This window comes from Jaculus jaculus, chromosome 4 (genome assembly GCF_020740685.1).
Source record: "Jaculus jaculus isolate mJacJac1 chromosome 4, mJacJac1.mat.Y.cur, whole genome shotgun sequence".
Lineage (NCBI taxonomy): Eukaryota > Metazoa > Chordata > Mammalia > Rodentia > Dipodidae > Jaculus > Jaculus jaculus.
Window position 1 is genome coordinate 17,037,452 of NC_059105.1, and position 26,793 is coordinate 17,064,244.

General features: G+C 42.0%; 2 pseudogenes; one reads left to right on the forward strand and one right to left on the reverse strand.

Moving 5' to 3' along the window:
• Positions 1-26,793, reverse strand: part of LOC101614515 — an 86,298-nt pseudogene that overhangs the window by 13,439 nt on the left and 46,066 nt on the right.
• Positions 24,573-25,312, forward strand: LOC123460100 (annotated as a pseudogene).

Consider the following 26,793-nt stretch of genomic DNA (forward strand, 5'->3'; position numbering starts at 1 on the left):
ACTTAAAACTCACCAACCATGGCTCAGGGAATTTTGCAGAAGAGAGGGCAGAGAGACTATAAGAGCCACAGGTTGAGACATAATGCCCAGAGGCAACCCCCCCAAAATAACTGACTACTGTTCCCACAACACATAAACTACAACCCATGGGGAATATCTGCAACCCCACTGAGGAGCATCCCCAGAGGAATGGGGGCAGGGACAAGGGAAAAGAGGGTACCAGCACATGACATAGCGTGAGCTCAGGTCCAGGTCTCAGAACCCGTCTGAGAAATAGAAGATGCAGGATTCTGACTTCAAACGTCTACACTTAAGACATGTGGAAAACATTAGCATTTGTCAAGAAATATAATTAAACTTCTAAAATGTTTAGAAGTACAGATACAATTCCTTTTGTGGTATTAAGTACCAGGTTGTAGTAGCTGGTTTAAATACCTTGTTTCTTTTTTTTAAATTATTTATTTATTTATTTGAGAGCGACAAACACAGAGAGAAAGACAGATAGAGGGAGAGAGAGAGAATGGGCGCGCCAGGGCTTCCAGCCTCTGCCAACGAACTCCAGACACGTGCGCCCCCTTGTGCATCTGGCTAACGTGGAACCTGGGGAACCGAGCCTCGAACCGGGGTCCTTAGGCTTCACAGGCAAGCGCTTAACCACTAAGCCATCTCTCCAGCCCCCTTGTTTCTTATTTATATTTTTTTTTCTCCAGAATTTTGGGCCTATTTGGACAATTCAAAACTCTCTTTCCTAGCCGGGTATGGAGGCGCACGCCTTTAATACCAGCACTCAGGAGGCAGAGGTAGGAAGATAGCCATGAGTTCAAGGCCACCCTGAGACTACATAGTTAATTCCAGGTCAGCCTGGACCAGAGTGAGACCCTACCTCGAAAAACAAAACAAAACAAAAACAAACAAACAAAAAACCCTCTCTTTCCTAATATATGCACAGAAAATATATCCTCTAGTCCCTCCCCTAACTGCACTCGGGGTAACTGTTAGTGTCCAGCAGTGCAAAGGAATGAAGGAGCCAGACACTTTACCTGTTACCAATCCCAGATTAAATCTGAAAAGAACAGCTCCAATAATGGCCATAGGATTCATCAGAACAACAACAACAAAAAAAAAAATCATTACATTTCTTGTGCTCTTAGTTAGACTTGAGTATTTTCCATGCTGCTCAATACTCCACTAGTTAGGAATACTTAATAAGCAATTAACAATAAACTTAATAAACTGTTAGTAAGCAATGGATAAATGTTACAGAAAGAAAAAAACATTTCTGAGCAGATCAAAGTGACCCTTAAGATCTCTGAGTTGAAGAACAAATCAAGATGTGAACAGCATGGCCTAAGGGCCGTGTCCCCTGAGACCACCCTCTGACTGGCTGCTTGACAGTATCTACACAAGACCATCATAATAGAGGAAAAGATCATGACATCAACCTAAAGGAGAGACTGATTGAGATGGGGAGGGGATATGATGGAGAATGGAATTTCAAAGTGGAAAGTGGGGGGAGGGAGGGTATTACCATGGGATTTTTTTTTAATTTTTTTAATTAATTAATTAATTTATTTATTTATTTATTTGAGAGCAACAGACACAGAGAGAAAGACAGATAGAGGGAGAGAGAGAGAATGGGCGCGTGTCCCCACTTGTTATTCACTGGGCTCCCTCTATTCAAAGATGGTGACATACCCCAAGTTGTTTTAAAAGACACCTGAAATCACTTCTGGTGATATTAAAATAATCTAAGGACTCATCTTATTCCTAGCAATTAGATGAAATTTCTCTCCATAGCTTAATTATCATGTGCCATGGTCAAGATAGCCTAAGAGGGAGAGATGGCTTATCACTTGCCTGTGAAGCCTAAGGACCCCGGTTCAAGGCTTGATTCCCCAGGACCCACGTTAGCCAGATGCACAAGGGGACACACGTGTCTGGAGTTCGTTTGCACTGTTCAATGTCTTTATTAAAGCCATAGAACTGGTGCTATCTATTTATTTCCTGAGGATCTTACAGCATGTGGATAGGATTAAAAATTCTGATGAAGTATTTTACAAGATAGCAATTTTGCAGCAAGGGGGAAAAAATCCCCAGCAACCATTTTATTTCTTTTACCAACCAGGAGATTATAATCTCCATTATAACAAAGCATTTAACAAACAAGGGATAAAAGAAACGCTTCCCTGTGCAATGTCAGAAATCTCTACCAGTGTATCTTCGCAGTGAATTAATACCCAAGTACAATTCAAAGAAGAGAGAGTGTGCTCACATGGCCTTTTAAAGCAAGGTAAATAATAGAGCCTGATTAGTAGGCAGAGCAGAAAATCATCAACAAAAGCTCAAAGCAAGTAAAAGCATTTTCTCCTCTCAGCTTAGAAAGGCACAGTAATAGAAGTATTTGCTATTTCTTACAGCACTCAGAACAGCCTGCTTTCTTGGTTTGATGTAAAGTTTCCTTGGCATTATATATCTGGGCACAAAACCTTTCTAGGCCAACGGTACTAATCCCAGAGACTCCCGGTCCTCCATCTCTTTGTTTTTTAAATTTTTAAATATATTTTTATTTATTTATTTGTGAGAGAAAGAGAGAAAATGGGTGCTCTGGGGCCTCTAGCCACTGCAAATGAACTCCAGACGCATGTGCCACCTTGTGCATCTGACTTTATGGAAGTACTGGGGAACTGAACCTGGGTCCTGAGGCTTTGCAGTGCCTTTACAGCTAAGCCATCTCTCCAGCCTGAGGTCCTCCATTTCTTTTGAAATGAGAGTAAAGAATCTTAGGAAGCTATAATATAAATGCTTCTCCTTGCTTGATTTAGTGACTATTCTCATTAGTTTTTATCCTAGTATTTATGTGTAGCATAAGACTACACTAAGTTCTCTAGCAGTAAAGTTGAAGGTAAGCCCCTTGCCCCTAAGGAGAACAGTCTGTCTCGCAATGTAATACGTATCTTCAAAACTAATAACAGGAGGTAAATATTAAGAAGGTCATCAATGTTATTCAATCATATTAATTGATCTAAAAAATCTGTATGTAGGCTTAACTTTTTTTTGTTTGTTTGTTTGTTTTTCGAGGTAGGGTCTCACTCTAGTACAGGCTGACCTGGAATTCACTATGTAGCCTCAGGGTGGCCTTGAACTGTGGTGATCCTCCTACTTCTGCCTCCCAAGTGCTGGGATTAAAAGCATGCGCCACCATGCCGGGCTTTAACTTTTTTTTTTAAAGTCTTTGGTGACTTACAGAAACCACCATGCCCAGCTTCCACCATAAAAGAAAAATGTAAGAAAGCACTGACAAAAATAATTCTACTTTGCCTGGATAATGTGCCACCCTTCCCCAACATCCCATCAGCTGTCACATACAGGAAGTGCAGATCACCAGGGGGCTTGTCTCTGCTTCTATGGCAATTACAGGGATGAGGGACGGCCTGTCAGTCTTCATAGTCAGTAAATCACAGCCCCAGTTATAACTCACCAAAATGCTCTTCAGAATTAGCCAGTGACTCAATAATACTCATTAGCAGCTCATATAAAAATGGTCATTGTAAAGAGCCATCCATCTTGGGATACTATATCAGGCAAAGGGATCTCATTTATCTCCATGAGGGCTTCAAAAATTTCTCTTCTGGATTTTGATATTTTATATGGGTTAATACATTGATTCAGCATCCTATCAGAGTCAGATGTGGATGAAGACTTGTCTCAATACTGTCATGCCGTGTGCATGTGTGTGTGTGTACACATGTGCATGCATGGGTCACATGATAACCTCAGGGTGTTGGTTCATCTTGCACCTTGTTTAAGACAGGCTCTCTCTTATTTTGCTGCTGCAGATGCAGGCTTGCTGGCCCACAAGCTTTGGGATTCTCCTGACTTTGCATCCATTGCTGCAGGCATATTGGGATTACAGACGCATGTGCTACTTACATCCGGCATTACATGGGTTCTGGGGATCTGAACTCCAGTTATAAGGTTTGCACAGCAAGCACTCTTAACCACTGAGCCATCTTCCCAGTCTCCACTGTCATGCTTTAGTTTCCCATCCAAAAGGTATTCAGATACAGAAGTGCTCTATTGAAGGAAAATGAATTTTTTCCTTAATTTGAAATACATGTCCTCCCTTTACAGAAAACACGACACAATCCAAAGTCCTATAAATCAGACCACCTTGCTTCTAGGAACATGCTAACAAGGGCCAGGATACCCATGACCATAGGCCAGTCTGCCTTTTACCTTTACTCACTATCTCTGTTCTTGCCATGGAGGTTTCCATTCAAGTGAAAGAAAATAATCTATTGGGCTGGAGGGATGGCTTAGCAGTTACAGCATTTGCCTGTGAAGATTAAGGACCCAGGTTTGATTCCCCAGTACCTACATAACCCAGATGCACAAGGTAGCACATGCGTCTGGAGTTCATTTGCAGTGGCTAAAGGCCCCAGAACACCCATTTTCTATTTGCCTGCCTCTCTCTCTCTCTCTCTCTCTCTCTCAAATAAATAAATTTTTAAAAAAGAAAAGAATTTATTATGGGTTTTTCCTTTTTTTCTGAGAGAGACCAAAAAGCAGTAAGGTTACTCATTTGTCATACACCGTGACAAAATGAATTGTTAAAGGCTCCAAATAATTTTGTTGAGCTATCTCTCAAGCTGAAATTGAAACATCTTTAGAGCTGGATCCATTTCCTAGTTCTTCAGGTTTACCATGACAGAACATGGCAAACACGTGACTGTGGCAATAAACACAGGCCACCAGAAGTGAACATTTCCCACAGAATCCATGTCTTCACAGAAGTCAAACACATCTCTGAAGATCTAAGTACAAAAAGAAGGTATGCAAAATGTTTCCTTTAAGTACAAAATATATGTTGACATTTCTTTTTTTTAAATTTTTATTTGCATTTTCCATGATTACAAAAAAAAAAAAATCCCATGGTAATTCCCTCCCTCCCCACCTCCCACACTTTCTGTTGACATTTCTTAAATATCTTTTCTGCTTCCTTCCAAAAGAGTTCAAATCTAAGATTCCAAGAATTTTCCCTGAATGCCTGTGCTCCTTGCTCCATATTCCTGTGTGGGTTTTTGACATCCTCAACAAAGTATCTTCCTGGGAAAAAAAAAAAAAAAAAAGAAATCCTTCCATGGCAATAAAAGAAACTGGACTACAAAAGAAACATAAACGTTATGAGCCTGAAAATGACCTTGGAAATTGTCTGCTCCCTCAAGCAGCTGAGCTGTGAGGTGGCAGAACTCTGGCCCAGTCCTCGCCCTCAGGACCTGTCCCGCTGGACTCTGCCTCACAGCCCTGTAGGTAGCACATGAGCTGAGGCTTACTTACAGGAACAAGTAAGGTCAACACATAAAAAAGATGCACCCTGCAGCCACCGTGACCAGCAGCACGGGGACCTGAACTACGGTCATAAAGCGCCGACCTCCTTGACAGTATAGATGCTGTCCTTCATATTTTATTATTTCTTTTTCTTTCCGATAACTAAAAAACTCAATTAAAATCTCACCATTTAAGCTCCACAAGTTCCGTCATAGCCCATTTTTTCATGCTTAACGATTTTCTCATTAAATGCAGTAATTTCTTACAAATTACACTAATAAAAGTAAGTCCTGCTGGGTGTTTCCCCCCCTTTTTAAATGCTGCCTTTCATTGATGTGTTAAATTAAAACCCCAGGCACGAGGAGCAGAGTAAATGCAAAGTCTTCATTGTCAGAACCATTCCTACAGACGGTGAGCGCTCTCTGGTTCTGTTTGGCTTGTGTCTGAGGTAACTGAGAGCCCTACTTTGTAGCCGCAGGAACAAGGACACTGCAGACCTCTTGGCCTTCACTTTCTCTGTAGAACAAGAATGGGGGGAGCTAATGAGAAACTAGAAAAATGACATCCCATTACCCACTGGCTGTGAGCTCACTTCAAGTTAAGAGAGCACGATGACATGTCTTTTTCATTCTGCATGAACAATATTCTTCCTCTTAAATAGTTTGGGCATATAAGACCAGATCTGTTACCAGGTCAGGTCAGATTTTTAAATGTCATGAGGCTGGAGAGATTGCTCAGTGGTTAAGGCGCTTGCCTAAATGTCATGGTCAATGGATGGGTTATATGGCATTCTATGATCTTATATTTTTTTTATTTAAAACATTTAATTTAACCATTAAAGACCAACTCAATATGCCCCCATAAAGCCTGAAGGTCATCAATTAATATTTACAGGAAATAGAGTAGTTAAATATAGAACATCTCTCTAGTATGATTAATTTTCTCCAATTCCGGAAAGGATTACATTTAAAGCATAAAATTAAGACAAGCTAACAGAGAAGGAAGCCAGAGGAAGGCTTTCCCATTAAATAAGGAAACAATTTCTTTGGCTCAATTATGTAACATATCGGCCATATGTTTATGTAGTGAATATGTCATACTCCTGAAAGAATGAATTAGGGGTGGGTTGAGAGTCAGGGAGGACAAAGAAAGATGGCTCCCACAATTTTCCAAGGTCCTAGAATTCTCAACCTTGACAAAGCTCCCGGAACAAAAGTGACACACACAATGAAGCCCCTCTCCATCTTGCCTTGGTCTGCCTCCACAGGGACAGTGAGGAGAAGGGGAGGTTCGGGATGACAGTGCTTACTGCCTGAGCAATCTCACAGAACCAGTTTTATACCTGAGTAGATGTCAGCAAACTACCACAGGAATCAGGCAGAAGGAACCAAGTAGCCATAGTAACGGCACAGCCAAGAGGAAACAGTCTGGAACAGGAGACCAATCTGGCGATGGGATCCAATTAAAAGCTGGTAATTGAATGGAATTGAATTCATGTATCAGCTGACGAGATATAGTGGGTGAGCAGTCAGGACCCTGATGAGATACAGGGGGTGAGGAGTCAGGATCCTGACAGGAGAAGAAACGGACAGCTGGAAGTGCTTTTGTGCATAATGGAGGGGAGGCGGCACACTGTTTTTACAATGCATCACGAATTCGAGGAGCCATGGAGACTTCCGGTCAAGATGGTGGCCTCATACCCACGTCAGAGGTCCAGGGGTGAAATCGGAAAGCAGCGAGAACCGAGGACAACCAGAACCTGTCAACAAGACAAGAACAGAAATCTGAGTCCCTGGCAGCCCCTCTCACAGCACCCAGGGCGCCGGTCAGCAAGCGTGTGGCTTCCACGGCGAGCCTGACAGCCTGCTCCAGGGTGCTGCAGACAGACCCCGAGGCCACTCAGAACACACCAAAGCTGCCGAGATCGCAACACTAAAGTAGACTTTAAATACACCCAACAATGGAATTTTGCAGAAAAAAGGGCGGAAAGATTGAAGAGCCACAGAGGGAAAAGGAATGTCCCGAGACATTGCCCTTCTGCCCGCCCCCGATAATCACAGACTGCTGCTCACAGCTCATAACCCACGGCTCCATGGTGAACACCAGCAATCCCAGTAAGGAGGGCCCTCAGTGGAACGGGGGTAAGGAGGAGGGAAGTGATGGTACCAACACAAGATGTGTCCATACAAAGTTTCTACTTAATTTAAAAAAAAAAAAAAAAAAGGAAAACATAGGGCTGGAGAGATGGTTCAGCAGTTAAGGCACTTGCCTGCAAAGCCTAATGACCCAGGTTTGATTCTCCACCACCCGTGTAAAGCCAGAAAGACATGTGGGACATGCAGCTGGAGTGCATTTGCAGTGGCTAGAGGCCCTGGTGTGTCCATATTTTCTTTCTCAAATAAATAACACAAAATAAAAAGTTAGAAATAAAAAATAAAAAATTCCCTGGGCTGCAGGGATGGCTTAGCAGTTAAGGCACTTGCCTGTGAAGCCAAAGGACCCAGGTTCAATTCCCCAGGACCTACATAAGCCAGATGCATAAGGTGGCTCATGCATTTGGAGTTCATTTGCAGCAGCTGAAGGCTCCATCACACCCATTCTCTCCTCTCTCTATCAAATGAATAAAATAAGAAAAAAATTTTTTTTTAATTTCCTAACTAGGATTAGATAGATTGCTTAGCACTTAGGGCGCTTGCCTACAAAACCAAGGTACCCAGGTTTGATTTCCTATTACCTAAGTAAATCCAAATACACAAGGTGGCACATGTGTCTGGAATTCATTTGCAGTGGCTAGAGGCCCTAGTGTGTCCATATTCTCTCACTCTCTCTCTCAAATAAATACATTAATTAAATAAAAAGAAAAGAAAGCCGGGCGTGGTGGCGCACGCCTTTAATCCCAGCATTCAGGAGGCAGAGGTAGGAGGATCACCGTGAGTTCGAGGCCACCCTGAGACTACATAGTGAATTCCAGGTCAGCCTGAGCCACAGTGAGACCCTGCCTTGAAAAACCAAAAAAAAAAAAAAAAAAAAGAAAAGAAAAATTTCCTAACCAAAAAAACTCCAGGCACAGATTCACTGGTGAATTTTATCAGACCTTCACACAAGAATTAACAGCAGTGCTTCTCAAAGTATTGCATAAGATAGAAAAGAAAGGAACACTAACTACCAAACTCCTCCTATGAAGCCATTACTACCCCGACACAAAAACCAGATAAATGCACAACAACAAAAAATTACAGACCAATCTCCCTCAGGAACATAGATGTGAATTCTCAACAAAATGCTGGCAAACAGAAATATCAAAGATCATTCACCTAATCAAGTGGGTTTTATGTTAGAAAGCAGGGATGGTTCAACATATGCAAATCACTAAATGTAACACACCATAAAAATTAAACTCAAGGACAAAAATCACATGATCATCACAATAGATGCAGAAAAGGCATTTGACAAAATATAACAGCACTTCATGATAAAAGTCCTAAAGAAATTGGGAACAGGGGCTGGGGAGATGGCATAATGGTTAACCATTTGCCAGTGAAGCCTAAGGATCCTGGTTTGAGGCTCGATTCCCGAGGACCCATGTTAGCCAGATGCACAAGGGGGCACACGCGTCTGGTGTTCATTTGCAGTGGCTGGAGGCCCTGGCGCGCCCATTCTCTCTCTCTCTCTCTCTCTCTGCCTCTTTGTCTGTCACTCTCAAATAAATAAAGTAACAAAAAATAAAAAAGTAAAAATAAAAAAAGAAATTGGGAACAGAAGGAACATATTGAAACATCATAAAGGCTATTTATGAGAAACCTATAGTCAACATTATACTAAATGGGGAAAAACTTGAAGCATCTCCACCAAAATCAGAAACAAACTGGATGTGTTGGCACATGCCTTTAATCTCAGCACTTGGGAGGCAGAGGTAGGAGAATTGCTGTGAGTTTGAAGCCACCCTGAGACTACATAGTGAATTCCAGGTCAGCCTGGGCTAGAGTGAGACCCTACCTTGAAAAACTAAAAAGAAAGAAAGAAAATAAAGTAAAAACAAAACAAGGGTGTCCACTTTCTCCATTTTTACTTAATACAGTACTGGAAGTCTTAGCTATAGCAGTAAGTAAGACAAGGGAAACAAACAGAAAGGGTGAAGTTGGGTTATTATTATTTGCAAATCATACCATTCTATACATAAGAAACTCTAAAGACTCTACTAGCAAACTATTAGAGCTCATAAACACTTTCAGCAATGTAGCAAGATAGAAAATAAACACAGAGATATCAGTAGCTTTCCTATGTACCAATAACAAACATGCTAAGGATGAAATCAGGGAAACATTCCCATTCACAATTGCCTCAAAAAATAAACAAATAAATAAAGTACAAGGAAGTGGCAGACAATGAAAACTTTAAAACACTCAAGAGATAAACTGTAGAAGACACTAGGAAATCAAAGACATCCCATGTTTATGGATTGAAGGAACAAAACACAATTACCAAACTACCAAAAACAATCAGCATATATAGCAAGATATTGCAGAAGACATTAGAAAATGGAAAGACATCCCATATTCTTGGATTGGAAAAATCAATATTGTGAAAATGTCAATCTTACCAAAAGCAATCTATGCATTTAATGAAATTCTCATTAAAATTCCAATGGCATTCTTCACAGAAATAGAAAAAACAATACTAAAATTCATTTGGAAGCACAAAATACCTTGACTAGCCAAAACAATTTTAAGCAACAAAAATAAGGCTGGTGGTATCACCCAATTTTAAGCTATATTACAAAGTCACAGTAACAAAAACAGCATGGTACTGACACAAAGACAGATATGCAGATCAGTAGAACAGAATAGAGAACTAAGACGTAAATCCAGGCAGCTATAGCCATCTGATTTTCACCAAAAATATTCACTGGAGAAAAGATGGCCTCTTTAACAAATGGTGTTGCAAAAACTGGATATCTATATGTACATGGAAGAAAATAGATCCTTATCTCTCTCCATTGTACAAGAATTAAGTCCAAATGGATCAAAGACCTTAATATTACACCTGAAACTCTGAAACTGTTAGAAGAAAAAAAAATAGGAGAAATCCTTCAACATACTGGTATAGGCAATGATTTTCTGACTATACCCCCAGTGGCTCAGGAAATAAAAACACTAATCAACCATTGGGACCTCATGAAACTACAAAGCTTTGTACAGCAAAGGGCACTGTGCATAGAGCAAAGAGGCAACCTACAGATTGAGAGAAAATCTTTACCAGCTATACACCTGACAGAGGATTAATATCTAAGGTATACAAAGAACTGAGAAAACTAAATAGTAAGAAATCAAATAACCCAATAAAAACATGGGCTAAGGAACTAAATAGAGAGTTCTCAAAAGAAGCATATGCAAGCATCTAAAACAACTGTTCTACATCCTTAGCCATGAGGGAAGTACAAATTAAAACTACTTTGAAAGCCAGGCACAGTAGCACACAAATCCCAGCACTCAGGAGGCAGAGGCAGGAGGATCACCATGAGTTCAAGGCCACCCTGAGACTACATGGTAAATTCCAGGTCAGTCTGGGCTAGAGTGAGACCCTACCTCAGGGGAGATTCCATCTCACTCCTGTCAGAATGGCTACCATCAAGAAAAAAAACTACATGACACATGACACTAAAAGAGGAACCCTTCTACACATTTGGTGGGAATGCAATCTGGTACAGCCATTTTGGAAATCAGTGTGGAGGTTCCTGAGATAACTAAAACTAGATCTATGACCCAGCTATACCATTCCTAGGTATATATCCTAAGGATTCTGCTTACTACCTTAGAGAAACTTGCACAACCATGGTTATTGCCACTCTATTCACGGTAGCTAGGAAATGGAACCAGCCTAGATGTCCCTCAACTGATGAAAGGATAATGAAGATGTGATACATTTATACAATGGAATTCTACTCAATGGTAAAAAAAAAAAAAATGAAATTTGTTGGGAAATGGATGGATCTGGAAAGGATTATACTAATGCCACATGCTCTCTCATATGTGTATCCTAGCTACAAATGTTTAAACTTGCAAGTTGGGGTAAAAATCAGTATCAGTGACCAGTAAGCTAGAAAGGGGTTATAAGGGAGGGAGGAGAGGGGAGAACTTAAGGGGATGGTACTGTAAGTAAGTTGATGAACAAATTACTGGGGGTGGAATGGCCCAAGTGAGGTCAGGAGAAGAGACTAAGTAAAGGAAGGGTGGGGGATGGTTAATCTAAATTTAAGAGGGTATGAGTAAGCTGTATGAAAACCTTTTTTTTTTTTCCCCTCGGGCAATGGCACATCCAGAAGCCATAAATTGTTACTAGAAAAATTTCAGTGCCGGGGATAGGATACTTTCCTGATTGGCCAGAGAGGTCCTTGATGCCTTGAAAACATTACAGGCCACTGTCAAGGCTTTTGGTTTCCCACCAGGAATAGAAGGAAATACCCTATTGCTGAAGACTCCACATGCTTGGGCTTCAAAGTCACTAAGAAATCAAGGTGGAGCTGAGCTGAAAACCTTTCCCTACAAACCAGCTGACAGAAAGCTGGAAAAAGCTACATTGCATGAAGCCCTATGGAAGAAAGAAGTCATCAGTAGAGATAAATAACAGTGGACACTGCAAGCCTTAAGTTGGGCCAACCAGGCCAAATGAGCCAAAGGGTCATTTGTAAGCATCTAAAACAACTGTTTGTCTGTTATGGGGGAAACCAACCATTCTGGAGTTCATGCAGTGGCAAAAGAACCTGGAATATTCATAGTCTCTCTCTTCTCAAAAATAAATTAATAATAAATAAAATAAAATAAAAGTTAAGCCAGGGTGATGGCACATGTCTTTAATCCCAGCATTCAGAAGGCTGAATCATTGTAAATTGAAGGTCAGCCTAAAGCTACAGAGTTCCAGGTCAGCCTGGGCTACAGTGAGATCCTACCTTGGGGGTGGATGGGTATAGAAGAGAAAGAAAGAGAGGAGGGAAGGAGGGAGAGAGAGAGAGGAAAGACAGGAAGAAGGAAAGTTAATTTTTCTTCTGTTTCCAAAGACATCTATGCTGATAGCATGCCTGACTCTGCCAAAACTACTTTCTATATGTCAATCAAACTCCCTTTATTTGCTTGGCCAAAGCAAGAATGCCACTTTCTTTTATTTTTAAAATATTTTATGTATTTATTTATTTGAGAGAGGGAGGGAGGGAAGGAGGGAGGGAGGGAGGGAGAGGGAGAGAATGGGTGTGCCAGGGCCTCCAGCCACTGCAAATGAACTCCAGGTGCATGCATCACCTTGGGCATCTGGCTTACATGGGTACTGGGGAATCAAACCTGGGTGCTTAGGTTTTGCAGGTTAAGTGCCTTAACTGCTAAACCATCTCTCCATACCAAGAATGTCATTTTGTTTTGTTTTATGTAGACATGCACGTACCTAAGAGACATGACTAACTGTATCAAATTACACTTGCCATTTCTTTAAGCATCAGCATATTTTTGGCCTTGGGCTTGCAATCTGAAAGGAGAGGACCAAACACTTTTACTACATTTAAGTGGGATGCCAAGCTGTTTCTCAGCTCCTCTTAACACATTTCAGCTGACTAGTGCCTATTCTAACAAAAGTCTAACATCCTTTCCTAAACATCTTAATTGGTTAAGAGCTTCTGTTGTTTGCCACAAGCAGTCACTTGAAGTCATCGATTAAAGCAGTTTGCACATCAGCACAATCTGAAATGTTTCCTCTCTCAACCAGCTGGGCCAGAGGAGGAGCAATCTCTAAGGCAGCCCAATTCAATGCCCTGCCTGCCAGCAACCCACCATGCAAGGAAGGATCACAGCATTTACAGCAAGGGAGATTACCATTTCTAAGCACTTTATCCACTCTCCACCTTGTAAATCCTCTCACGTGCATTTACTGCAAGGGTAAACTCCAACAGCAAACTGAATGACATTCCACAAGAGCCACCTGTGAGCTGTGCCTTATCTCACTGATGGCACAAGTCATCAATGCAAGCTGATGGCTCTGAATGGAAAGGTAGGTATGAATGGACTCTGGTCTCTTCTAGATGCTCTGCTGCAGGAAAAGCACTAAAATGATCCACATTTTGGCCAGTTTCTCTCTCTCTCTCTCTCTCTCTCTCTCTCTTTTTCTTTTTTGAGGCAATGTCTCACTCTAGCCCAGGCTGACCAGGAATTCACTCAGTAGTCTCAGGCTGGCCTTGAACTCATAGTAATTCTCCTACCTCTGCCTCCCGGGTGAGAAATATACAACCATGCCCAGCTACTTTCTCATTTTTTAATCTAAGATGAACAAAATAGCTTAGCATATTTGAGGCAAGCCACTTTACTACATAGCATGAGAGAACAAAATGCAGGATTGTTGAGGCGTACTACATACAGACTTCCTGTGATACTCTCAGGAGAAATCTACATGCTCACATGGCATCAAATGTATGCTTTCGTCTTTACGTTACAGGCATCTTCCTTAAGGGACAGCTAGGCCTCGTTCTCCACAGCCATGCCCTGTAATTAGGAATGTTCCAATCCACAGATGAGCAGGAACTTGAAAGAAATTTTGGAGAAGAATTGGTGAAGCCTTTTAGGAAGAGTTGCTATAACAAATGAGTACTTTAATGAGGGTTATGCATGCACAATGATGGCCTTTGGTTTCTATGCCATGTCTTTTTAATATTCTCCTTTCATCTTTGAACATTTTTTTAAGCTGGGTGGTAGTGCATGCCTTTAATGTTGTATTTTTATTTATTCGACAAAGCAAGAGGGAAAGGAGAGAGAATGGGCGTGCCAGGGCTTCCAGCCACTACAAAGGAACTCCAGATGTATGTGCTCCCTTGTGCACCTGGCTAACGTGGGTCCTGGGGAATCAAACCTGGGTCCTTTGGTTTTGCAGGCAAACACCTTAACCACTAAGCCATCCCTCCAGCCCCATCTCCTTTCATCTTTATTTCAATGATTTCATTTTAGTTATTTGGCTGATGAGTTTTATTACTAAAATGAACATTTCAGGGTTGTGGTGTATGCCTTCTAATGCAACCAGCTTCAGCTACAAAAGTCTATGAATTGAGTGTGGAACTTGATAGTGTCTTCTACACATGTGAAATAATCTGTGGCAAACCATCCTAACTATTCTTTGCCTCAGCCCACCCTCAGGAAACACGAACATGACTCTAAGGGCCCCTGTGGGCAATTAGCATGTGAAGTACTCCTTTGCAGCAGGCATGCTCTAGGATTCCAAATGGACGGAGTTTTCTGTTAGAATAGGATGACTTGTCTTGATAAATGATGCATAAAATAAGCCCAACTGTCAAGTTCTCAAGCTTAGCAATTAAAATCAAATCAAAAACAAAGTGAAAATATTCAATAAAAAATAGAAAGTAAGTCGGGCGTGGTGGCACACGCCTTTAATCCCAGCATTTAGGAGGCAGAGGTGGGAGGATTGCCATGAGTTCGAGGCCACCCTGAGACTCCATAGTAAATTCCAGGTCAGCCTGGGCTAAAGTGAGACCCTACCTCAAAAATCCGCCCCCCCCAGGAAAAAAAAAAAACAGAATAGAAAGTACAAGTGAGGAGACGGCTCTGTGGACCCAAGGAAAATCCAGGACACCTGGTCCCAAGTGCCTATGATCTCAGGGCATTACATTGAGAGGAGATGTGGAGTCAGCCTGACAAATGGAGGGATGAGCAAGAGGCCCGCCTCAAACAAGATGGAAGGCAAGGCCAGGCACCCAAAGCACTCCTCTGACTTCCTTCCACATATGTGTAATACCATGCATACACACACACACACACACACACACACACACACACACACACAAATATATATGTGTGTGTATATATATATGTACACACACACACACACACACACACACACACACACATATATATGTTTACAGATAAAGTTCACACTTTATATATAAAGTCCAGACTAAAGTGGAATTGGCTATCATGTTCTCTCCCTCATGACTAAGATGCATCAGTCCTATTTTGGGAAAGGACTAAGAAAGTGTATCAAACTGTTAAAAACAAATTTGGTTTTGGTTTTTCGGGGTAGGGTCTCACTCTGACCCAGGCAGACCTGGGATTCACTATGTGGTCTCAGGCTGGCCTTGAACTCACGGCGATCCTCCTACCTCTGCCTCCCAAGTGCTGGGATCAAAGGTGTGTGCCACAATGCCCAGCTAAAAAAATGTTTTTGATGAGCAAGAATAAGGTAGGGTGGAAATAACAAACAAAAAGAAAGCCGGGCATGGTGGCATACGCCTTTAATCCAAGCACTTGGGAGGCAGAGGTAGGACAATTGCCATGAGTTCAAGGCCAGCCTGAGACCACATAGTGAATCCCAGGTCTGCCTGGGTCAGAGTGAGACCCTCCCTTGAAAAATAAAAACAAAAACAAACAAACAAAAAAAAAGACTTGTCAGTGGGAGGCAGAGGCAGGAAGATCATCGGTGTGAGAGGCTACCCTGAGAATAAATACATAGTGAATTCCAGGTCAGTCTGGGCTAAAGCAAGACCATACCTTAAAAAACCAAAAAGAGCCAGGCGTGGTGGCGCACGCCTTTAATCCCAGCATTCGGGAGGCAGAGGTAGGAGGATCGCCGTGAGTTCGAGGCCACCCTGAGACTCCATAGTGAATTCCAGGTCAGCCTGGGCTACAGTGAGACCCTACCTCGAAAAATCAAAAAACAAAAAAACAAAACAAAAAAACCCAAAAAGATTTGATGAGATTTGATCTAAACAAAGTGAAAGCAAAGAGCAAAACAAGAAAACTGAAGTGTCTCGGCAGTTACAGAACACAGTGATGGCATCGTCAAGCGCACAGGCACGCACTGCAGCTCACATACACACAGATCCATGTCAAAGAGCAGCTGCTTGGTGGAGGGGCCTCGACCATTTCTAATCTTGACGGGTTGGTTTTGCTTTTTTAAAAAATACTTTATTTGCCGGGCATGGTGGTGCAGGCCTTTAATCCCAGCACTTGGGAGGCAGAGGTAGAAGGATTGCCATGAGTTCAAGGCCACCCTGAGACTCCGTAGTGAATTCCAGGTCAGCCTGAGCTAGAGTGAGACCCTACCTTGAAAAGCCAAAAAAAAAAAAAAAAAAAAAAAACCTTTATTTATTTGAGAGAAAAAGGGCACACATGGGGGGAGAGACAGAGAACGGGCATGCCAGGGCCTCTAGTCATGGCAAACAAACTCCAGACACATATGCCACCTTGTGCATCTGGCTTACGTGCATACTAACGAATTGAACTCTGGTCCTTAGGCTTTGCAGGCAAGTGCTTTAAATGGTGAGCCATCTCTTCAGCTCTTGCTTTGTTTTCTAAACCACCATAATCATGTGGATTTAATTTGATGGACTGGAGCTCCACTACCCTATCACTATACAGAAGCCTAGCATAAAACAGACCCTATAGTCTGGGTGGCAAAACCAACGTCCATAAAAAAAAATCATTTCTTTATAAAATACATTCAAACATTTTAGCTGTCTCCATATATCCATCTTTTCTGACCAGCTCCAAGAACCTCCCTGTAACATACTAGGAATAGTCTAGTTATTTTACATCATGCCCCACACTCATGTGGAATTTATCAATCAGACATAATTCAATCACACAGGAGCTAGGAGGAATGATTAATGTGGCTTTCCTTCTCTCACTTGCTGTCTTATCTTTTGACCATTTTAGCACTCTTCATAAGTCAGGGAAGAGCAAAAGGTTGGAAATCCAAGGTGTTCTTCAGCAGCCCTGCTGATGAGCCGGGTGGAGAACAGATGATTTGAGAACTCTGTGGAACCCTCAATCACAGATGGTGAAAGTGGCGCCCTGAAGAATGAACAGGAGACCACCCCTACTTTCACAAGAGAGACGGTGATGACACATGCAGCCATGATCAAGAACTGCTCAACTGTAAAACTGGTCAGCAAATGACACCAGACAACAAGATTTTTTTTTAAATTTATTTATTTGAGAGTGACAGACACAGAGAGAAAGACAGGGAGAGATAGAGAATGGGCGTGCCAGGGCTTCCAGCCTCTGCAAACGAACTCCAGACACGTGCGCCCCCTTGTGCATCTGGCTAACGTGGGACCTGGGGAACCGAGCCTCGAACCGAGGTCCTTAGGCTTCACAGGCAAGCGCTTAACCGCTAAGCCATCTCCCCAGCCCCAGACAACAAGATTTTAAGAAGGACTGGAAAGGGCCACTTGAGAGAGCATCATAATCAACTTATAGAGGCATGAGCAGCCAATAAAGCTAGAACAAGAGACATGCCTCGTGCTGCAACCAGAACCTAAGGAAACGTGCAGCTCCCTGCTGTGATGGCTGGTGTCAGGCGGTGGTACTGCCAGGCTCTCGATGTAGTGATAAGGCTACAATTAGGCGAAACAAGTCCATATTTTTGTTGATATCACCAAGTAAGATGGCTAAGTTCTACTTACAGTAAAGTAATCTTATCAACTGTCCACTCTTATCAACTCCATCGAAACCAGACTAGAGAAAAAGGAGTGACTTCCCTCCTCATCTCTCTGCACAGGACAAAGCAAATCACTACCTGTGAGGGTGCTTCACATCCAGAGAGCAGAAGGGAGTCCTGGTTCACAGAGGTTCTTAGTTAAAGAGGTGTCCAAGCAAAGAACAAAAGCGGGACAAGTAATGAGGAGAGAAAAATCTGAAGCTAGAAGCTGCAGACAGCAGGATAAAAGAGAGCCAGTGAGCGCCATAAAGCACACCCCGTGGCTACGTGCCGCGCTCCCTGTGGCAGCTAGGCGCTGGTCTGGTTTTGCCATGGCAGCGCAGAGTCCTGATTCACAACTGCCACATGGAGTATGGAGAGAGGTCGGCCGGCACCACAGCACTTTGTACTGGGATTCCAAGTCATGTGCGCAATGAAAGAACAAGCCACTGATCAAAAGTTCTATATAAATGATTGTCTGTTTGTTTTTACTGTGAAAAGGTGGGTGTTAGAAAGCAGGACAAGCAGTTTGGCCAAATAGAAAAATCCAGCATGTGAATGAGATGTGTGGTTTTTCTAGGGAAGTCTGCCTCTTCAATTTTACCATTTTCTCATCAGTGTAACACCTGTATATCACATGGGCCCACTTGTCCTTGTTATTGATACAAGACTGCTTCAAACTCCTAATTCTCTGGCCTGGGGAAAACCATGTTCTCCTAAGAGTGAGTGAATTCCCAGGAATTCTGCCTGGCATGGTGGCACACGCCTTTAATCCCAGCACTCGGGAGGCAGAGGTAGGAGTATCGTTGTGAGTTCAAGGCCACCCTGAGACTGCACAGTGAATTCCAGGCTCTACCGTGAAAAATAAAAATAAAAGCAGACATGAATTCCCAGGAATGTACTCACATGACCCATCCCCTCAGATTCCAGCCTCCTGTATTCTCAGATGCTTTTCTCTACCCATCTAGAAGTAACTGCAAGTAACCAATTTAACCAAACTGCCTCTTTACCAGTGTCCCCTATACATAGTATAAACAAACCTTAACTTCTCACCCACGCCAGAAGGTAGGCCACTACCGTAAGGTTATGAACATGTCTGGGGAGGGCAGGTCTCTGTGCTGCCTGACTTCTCCTGAACCTCCAGCTGCTGGTGAGTTTCTCCGCTGGACTGGGCTGAGCCGAGGGGAGAGCCACCCAGCCCTTACGTTCCACATAGGCTCTCTTCCACATGGCCGAAGCTCTTTGAACTTTCTTTTCTGTCCTTTCCATGGTTTTTCCCAAGCCCACCACTTGGGCTCTCACGCCACATGGGTATCTTTCCTTGATTCTATACTTCCCTAAATAAATATAATAATTTAACAATTATCTTTCTCAGTCTTATTTTATTCAACTCTTTGATTAAAATTAGACACAAATCTAGGGTTTAGGGTTCAAGGACTTTCCTGAACTCCTAGCATCCCATTACAACAAGACCCCAGAGAACTTCAACAAGGTGGGTATAAAAGTTCAGACCCCAAGCCGGGTATGGTGGCGCACGCCTTTAATCCCAGCACATGGGAGGCAGAGGTAGGAGGATCACCATGAGTTCAAGGCCACCTTGAGACTACATAGGGAATTCCAGGGCAGCCTGAGTTAGAGTGAGACCCTACCTTGAAAAAAAAAAAAAAGTTCAGACCCCAAATTTCCATACTACAAATGAGTTCTATCTCTGTTTGGGCTGATCTGTGCTGTGTTGATCCTCATGTGCTCATAATGTGGCCTCGAGTCCTTAGCAAGGAACATAAATCTGCCAGTAAATAAAAATGCTGTGTAAAGCCTTACACAAAACATTGCAGTTATTAATCCACACTTTAAGTCACTTAGATTAATTAACTTCCCTTGAATGCCAGGCCAGCAGCCCCAGGAGCATGCCATTTACCCTCCTCAAAGCTGGCACTCTTCTGTCTCACTAGAACACGGAAGTCTTCTACAGGATTCACACTTCCAACCTAGGACAGACCCACAGACAATAAACTGCAGGGCAACACCAGAAATAAAGACAGAACACCTCTTCGACTGTTTCAATGTCCAGGGCTCTGTCAAAAATTGAACTATTCAAGAGGTCGTACCATTGCCCTTTCTGCTCTCACTTGTGATCCCTGATGCAAGCTGACCTGTCTCCAGAGAGGTCACAAGTATGACAGCTAAGCCTCCAGCCCACCAGCTTGACATGGTGCAAACAACCTGTGCATCTGGTACCCAACCAATTAGTAAGGGGAAGATGCTTTAGTTTGAGGTCACACTAAAAATTTTTTTAGAGCCAGCGAGAGAGAGATGGAGAGAGAGAATTGGTGCACCAGGGCCTCAACCACTGCAATCGAACTTGACACTTGCACCACCTAGTGGGCATGTGCGACCTTGTGCTTGCTTCACCTTTGTGCATCTGGCTTACATAGGATCTGGAGAGTTGAACATGGGTCCCTAGGCTTTGTAGGCAAGCACCTTAATCACTAAGCCATCACTCCAGCCTACACTAAATATTTTTATCCCATTACAATGAGAAACAATCACTTGCTTGACTCACTAATTTCCCCTTTAGGGGGACTGCTGCTGCCCTTTGGCACTATAGTTTTGATAAAATACACAAATATGCCCAAATGGAACATAATGTGAAGAAGTAAAAGCAGGTCACATATCAACATTTATTGCAGTGCTAAGTGGGAAGGTTTGAAAGATGCAACTCTCTGCCACACTGTATGACACTTTCTGATGTCTTGGTCGCAACCCCAACAGGGCCTAAGTCTCACTCAGCTCAGAGGGGAGAAAACAAAGTGGTTCCTGTCAGTGTCGGTAAACTTTAGAACAAAATGTACCATTTCATCTTTGCTTTGGAACAGCAAGCAGAAAAGTTCTCAGAGCATAAGATCCTGACTTTTTGCCTACTCTACAAAATATCCCGATTAGGTCCAAATCACTTTTCAGACATTTGATACTTCAGAAAACATTTCTGTTTGAGTTGAGTATGTGCCCTAGTGCTGACTATCCTTCCTAATATAATTGGCTAAAAGGGGGAAATTGTCACACCTGTTGATTTAAAATCATGCTGCTTAACTGCAGTATCTCCCTAACATCTTCCAAGGCTCAGGGTCTACTGCAGAAGAGGTGGCGGAAAGAGTGTAAGAGCCAAAGAAAGGGTAGGACTCCTTACAACATGCTCCCCCCAGACACAAAATGGCCTGGATATCCATGACCTCACAGTGTCTGACACTACCTACACAAGACCATCAAAAAGATCATGACATCAAAAAAAGAGAGACTGAGAAGGGGAGGGGCTATGATGGAGAATGGAGTTTCAAAGAGGAAAGTGGGGAAGGGAGGGCATTACCATGGGATATTCTTTATAATCATGAAAGTTGTTAATAAAAAAAATTTTTTTGACAAGAAAAAAAAACCTGTTTAAAATAAAGTGTATGTTCGTGTTCCAAAATCCTTCTCATTAAATGACAGTCTTAGGACCAAAGGATCCTTGATTTGGGTATTATAACCTTGCCAATCTTTTTGTGAAGTTTTGTATTTGAAAAGAAACAGGAAACACAGCTGGACAGATGGCTTAGCAGTTAAGGCACTTGCCCACAAAGGTAACAACCTGGGCTCGATTCCCCAGATAAAGCCAGATGCACAAAGTGGCACGTGCATCTGGAGTTCGTTTGCAGCAGCTGGAGGCCCTGGCATGCCTATTCTTTCTCTCCCTCTCTCTTCTCACAAATAATTTTTTTAAAAATTAAAAACAAAAAAGGAGAAAAGAAATAGGAAACATACTGACTTAAAATTTCTATATTTAGAGAATATGACCTATAGCATTAAGTGCCACTTACCCTGTCACTTTAACAAAATGAAAAGCTGCAAGGCGAAGCCAACAAGAAAATCTGCACAAAAGTTCTACCACTGAGGCACTCCATGTTTTTGTAGATTATTTAGAGTCTTATTTACTACAGACCAGAGATAATTCATTGATAATAATACCTGCAAGGAAGAGGCGTGGGTTGGGCATTAATGGTTCAGAGAGAGGACCAGAGATGTAAGTAGACTCGTCACTCCGGATGCAGTGGGTGCCAAGGCCGGACCTTCCTGGAAAGTGGGAAGTCCACTAGAATAGCTCCACTTACCTTGGTGACTCTGCCTTCACCCAGACTAGAGACACTAAAGTGACCACCTCCTTCCTCCGTCTTGCAGTTTTTAGCAGGGGTCCTCTCTTCAAGACTAGAAAAGAAAGGTTTCTTATTTTGGGTTTGTTTGTTTTTTTTTATGAATGCTGGGAATAAAGGCATGCACCACCACACCCATCAGATTCTTTTCTTTTCTTTTTTTTTCCTCTTTAAAGCAAAACAAAACAAAAATATAAAACCCAGCCAGGAGGGGAGGCAGAGGTAGGAGGATCACCGTGAGTTCGAGGCCACCCTGAGACTACACAATGAATTCCAGGTCAGCCTGAGCTAGAGTGAGACCCTACCTCAGAAACCAAAACTAAAATACAATAAATACAAACCAGAAGGTTTTATGTTAAAAGTACAGTTATTTCTTAAACATGAAAACCAAAAAGCCATAGCATTTAGTTCTTCTTTACAAATAGCCAATCGCCCTCTCCCAGACACAGAGCCCTGACAGCCAGCCTCCAGCAGCCCTGGCTTTGTTGCACAGCAGTGAAGACATCATGAGCATCAAGCCACAAAGCCGTTGCAGAAGGTAAAATGACAACCACAACTAATGGAAAATTAACATCACTCTGTCCATCCAATATCATTTCCTAGCCCCCGACTATCTCAAAATCAACAGCAACTAGCTTTTCAGTCCTCACTGTCCATGTGAGCACTTTACAAGCCCCTACTTACAACCATAGCAACTTACTAGTTGTTAATTAAGCATGCAAGAGCTTTCTTTAAAGGTCTTTAAACTATTTTAAAACAAACACACTTAAATAATAAAACCTCTTCTATTTTTGTTTTAGAGAGACAATTGGTATGCCAGGGCCTCAGCCACCGCAATCAAACTCCAGATGCTTGTGCCACCTAGCGGGCATGTGTGACCTTGTGCTTGCCTCACCTTTGTGTGTCTGGCTTATGTGGGATCTGGAGAGTCAAACATGGCTTAGGCTTCATAAGCAAGTGCCTTAACCACTCAGCCATCTCTTCAGCCCAACAAAACCTGTTAATTTGTGCTTTTATACACTAGTTCTGTTTGGGGCACTAAGCTAATAAAATCCAATAGCATCTGTGTGTTAAGGGAAAGTTGACTCCAAGAAAGTATTGAACATCTTGCCTGAATAACATGCCAACTTTAATAACCTTCCTCAAAGGCAAGAGGAAGTCAAGGTAACTGCAAAGCAGACAATCAATGCAAAGACTCTGCTCATCATTTCCCTTAAGCTGCAGAACACACAGATAGGAAGAATTTTCTCCGGGAAAACAATCAGCGTAGGGCAAGTGCAGCCCTCAAGAAGTGGCTGAATTTAAATTAGTTCACTAAGAAGTTTATCATTACTATATAGTCTTTTATTTTTTAATCTAAAAAGAATATTGTGACAAATTAAAACTATTGTGGGCAGGGCAGGGCATAGTGGTGCACACCTTTAATCCCAGCACTCAGGAGGCAGAGGAAGGAGGACAGACAGCCATGGGTCTGAAGCCACCCTGAGACTACATAGTGAATTCCAGGTCAGCACGGCCTAGAGCAAGATACTATCTCAAAAAAAGGAGGCTGGGAAGAGATTGAGTAAAGGAAAGATGGAGCAAGGGCTGATCCAAATCTAAGAGGATATAAATAAATCATATGTAATCCTACTTTTTTGGACAATGGAACACTCAGGAGCCATAGATTGTTGCTAGAAACTTTTCAGTGCCAGGGATGGGATACCTTCCAGTGAGATGTTGGGCAGGGAGGTCCCTGATGCCCCCAAAACCTTATAGGCCATTGCCAAAGCCCTTGGTTTCCCACCAGGAAAAGATGGTAAGACCCTCTTGCTGAAGACTCCATATTCTTGGGCTGCTAGGCCACTGAGAAATCCTGCTGGATCTGAGCTGATAACCTCTTCTATGTAGACCAGCTGACAGAAAGCTGGAAAAAGCCATTCTGCATGCAGTTCAATGGGAGAAAGAGAAATCACCAGTGAAGATACTCAACAGTGGACACTGCAAGACTTATATTTGGCCAGCCAGGCCAAATGAGTCAACAGGTGCAATAGCAGCACCTCTGTTATGGGGGAAACCAACTGCCCTCTAATTGAACTGGAGGCTCGTTCCAAGGGACAGAATACTTCCCTGATACTGAAAACTTAAAACAGGGGTAGTCATGAGCCTTAGGGGTGTAACGTCTGCTAATGTCTGGATAAATGTATAAACTATGCTTATCAAACTGCCCAGTAGGCACTTCTCTTAATATGTATTCCCTTATATTAATGCTACTCTCACTTTTGGTAGAGAATCTTCTCTTTTCAGATGGCAGTGACCTTGGGATGACTCAGAAGGTATCATGGTGATGGAAAGAAATGACCGTAGTGCTCAGCACTGAAATATCTCTATCACACCTTCCAAGGCTAGGGTCTAATGCAGAAGAGGTGGCAGAAAGAATATAAGAGCCAAAGGAAAGGCAGGACTCTATACAACATGCTCCCTCCAGACACAAAATGACCTAGATTATCCATGGCCTCACAGAGCCTGATACTACCTGCATAAGACCATCACAAGAGGAGGAAAAGATCATGACATCAAAAGTGAAAGAGAGACCCGGTCTGGGCACCTCCGACGCCAGACCGTTCATCAAGGATTTTGTACCTAAGGCCCAGAAGTTTGTTACCCAAGATGATGAGCACTGACATGGATGCAGTTGATGCTGAAAACCAGGTGGAACTGGAAGAAAAAACATGACTTATTAACCAAGTGTTGGAACTCCAACACACGCTTAAAGATCTTTCTGCAAGAGTGGATACAGTTAAGGAAGAAAACCTGAAGCTGAAGTCAGAAAACCAAGTTCTTGGACAGTACATAGAAAACCTCATGTCTGCTTCTAGTGTTTTTCAAACAACTGACACAAAAAGCAAAAGAAAGTAAGGGATTCATTTTCCCTCTGTTTCATGGAGTTGCTGCTCTTTTTCTTTCCTTTTTTTCCTTTAAAACTTGGATAGAATCCGAGACTTCCAGTACCGTTGTGGCTTCCCTGAGTATTTATGAAGATAATGTCAGAGCTAGGTACAGTTAACTACATAACAGGAGACATCCATGCATTTGTGTATTACCTTAGTCTATGAAAATGTGAAGACGTAGAGACTTTATAATTAGAATTACATATATTTATGAAACTTGAAGATGGATGTTTTATCAAATTTGCATTGATATATAGGTTTAGCACTGTCTTTTACTATAAGCTTTTACTTAGTAAAATATATAAGAAAATAACCATGTTGTGAAAAAGTGACCAAAATCATGTACTGAATGCACAGCTTTCTGTACCCTGTCCACTGTCTTGTGCCTCCTCCTTCCCATTTCTCTCCTGAAAGTGACTTTGGTAGTTAATCTCCTGTGAGAATGACCTGAACTTAACCAGAACCAGATTCTCCTTAGCAAGCGGCTTGCCCTTTGTGATACTTAGTGACAAGGTAGGCTGCTGGTTTCCCTGTGATCAATTGCAAACTGATTGAGGTTATTCAAAGTGAAGATTTTTTTCCCTTTGAAACTGAATTGTCATATTGAGAAGGTCAAAAACTTCCAAGAACCCATTTGGTATCTGAAAAGGTAGGTTGTGTGTGTTGGGAAATCTCGAAGAAAAGTAGAAGTTGAATAGAAAACTTAATAAGCAGAAGTAACCAACTCCAGTGTTTTCACTCCAGCTGCGTGTTATTTCTAGCCCAGGGACCGTGTGGGGAATGTGTGTGAGCTTGGATGAAGTTTGACACGTGAGCTCAGTAAGCCACATGTTAATGACACCACTTAGAATTTGGTCTCAAAGTTTTGTTTGTATCCAGTAGATGAACTGTTGAAATCTCCGAGTATGTTACTGTCAAAATCAGAAAGAAGTGGGAGAGTTTTATATATGTAATAATTGTTGTCTTAGTATTTTATCTCACTCGTTTTCCCAGAATTTTTCATTCAGTCCTCTACTTGGTTTGCAGAGTTTCAGTCATTGTTTAACTATTTTTTTTTAACAATTTAGTTTGTAGAGTCCATTTGATAAAGGAATCAATATCCTAAGTAATATTAAAATATTGCTTTAGGAAGAGATCCACTGATACAGCTTATGGTTGTTAGATTTGGGCTACTTTAATCATGGGATAATCTTTTGTAGTCATGTAAGATTTGATAAATGAATATGTAACAGTCACACTGCAAATATTTTGCATCCCTTTTGTGGCCTGATTTACAAATATTTAAAGTCGTGTCCCACTTTGGCTTTGCTGTTTAATAAAGCACTGTTTCAGAGGTTAAAAAAAAAAAAAAAGTAAAAGAGAGACTGATTGAGATGGGGAGGGGGTATGATGGAGAATGGAGTTTCAAAGGGGAAAGTGGGGAAGGGGAGGGAGGGTATTACCATGGGGTATTTTTTATAATCATGGAAGTTGTTAATAAAAAAAAATATTTTTTGATTAAAAAAAAAGGAGGGCTGGAGAGAGATGGCTTAGTGGTTAAGACACTTGCCTGCAAAGCCTAAGGACCCAGGTTCAATTCCCCAGTACCCACATAAATCAAATGACCAGGTGGCACATGTATCTGGAGTTTGTTTGTAGTGGCTAGAGGCCCTGATGCACCCATTCTCTCTCCCTATCTGCCCTCCTCAAATAAATAAATAAAGACTATCATGGATAGCAGTTTTTAAAAAAGTGAACATTACCGTAGAATAGGTAAATAGAGCTAATTAGCCTATGCATTACCTCACATAGTTATAAGAACAGTTAAAATCTCTATTTGGGATTTTCTTTTCTTTTTTTATTTTCTCTATATTTTATTCATTTATTTAAGAGAGAGACCAGCAGAG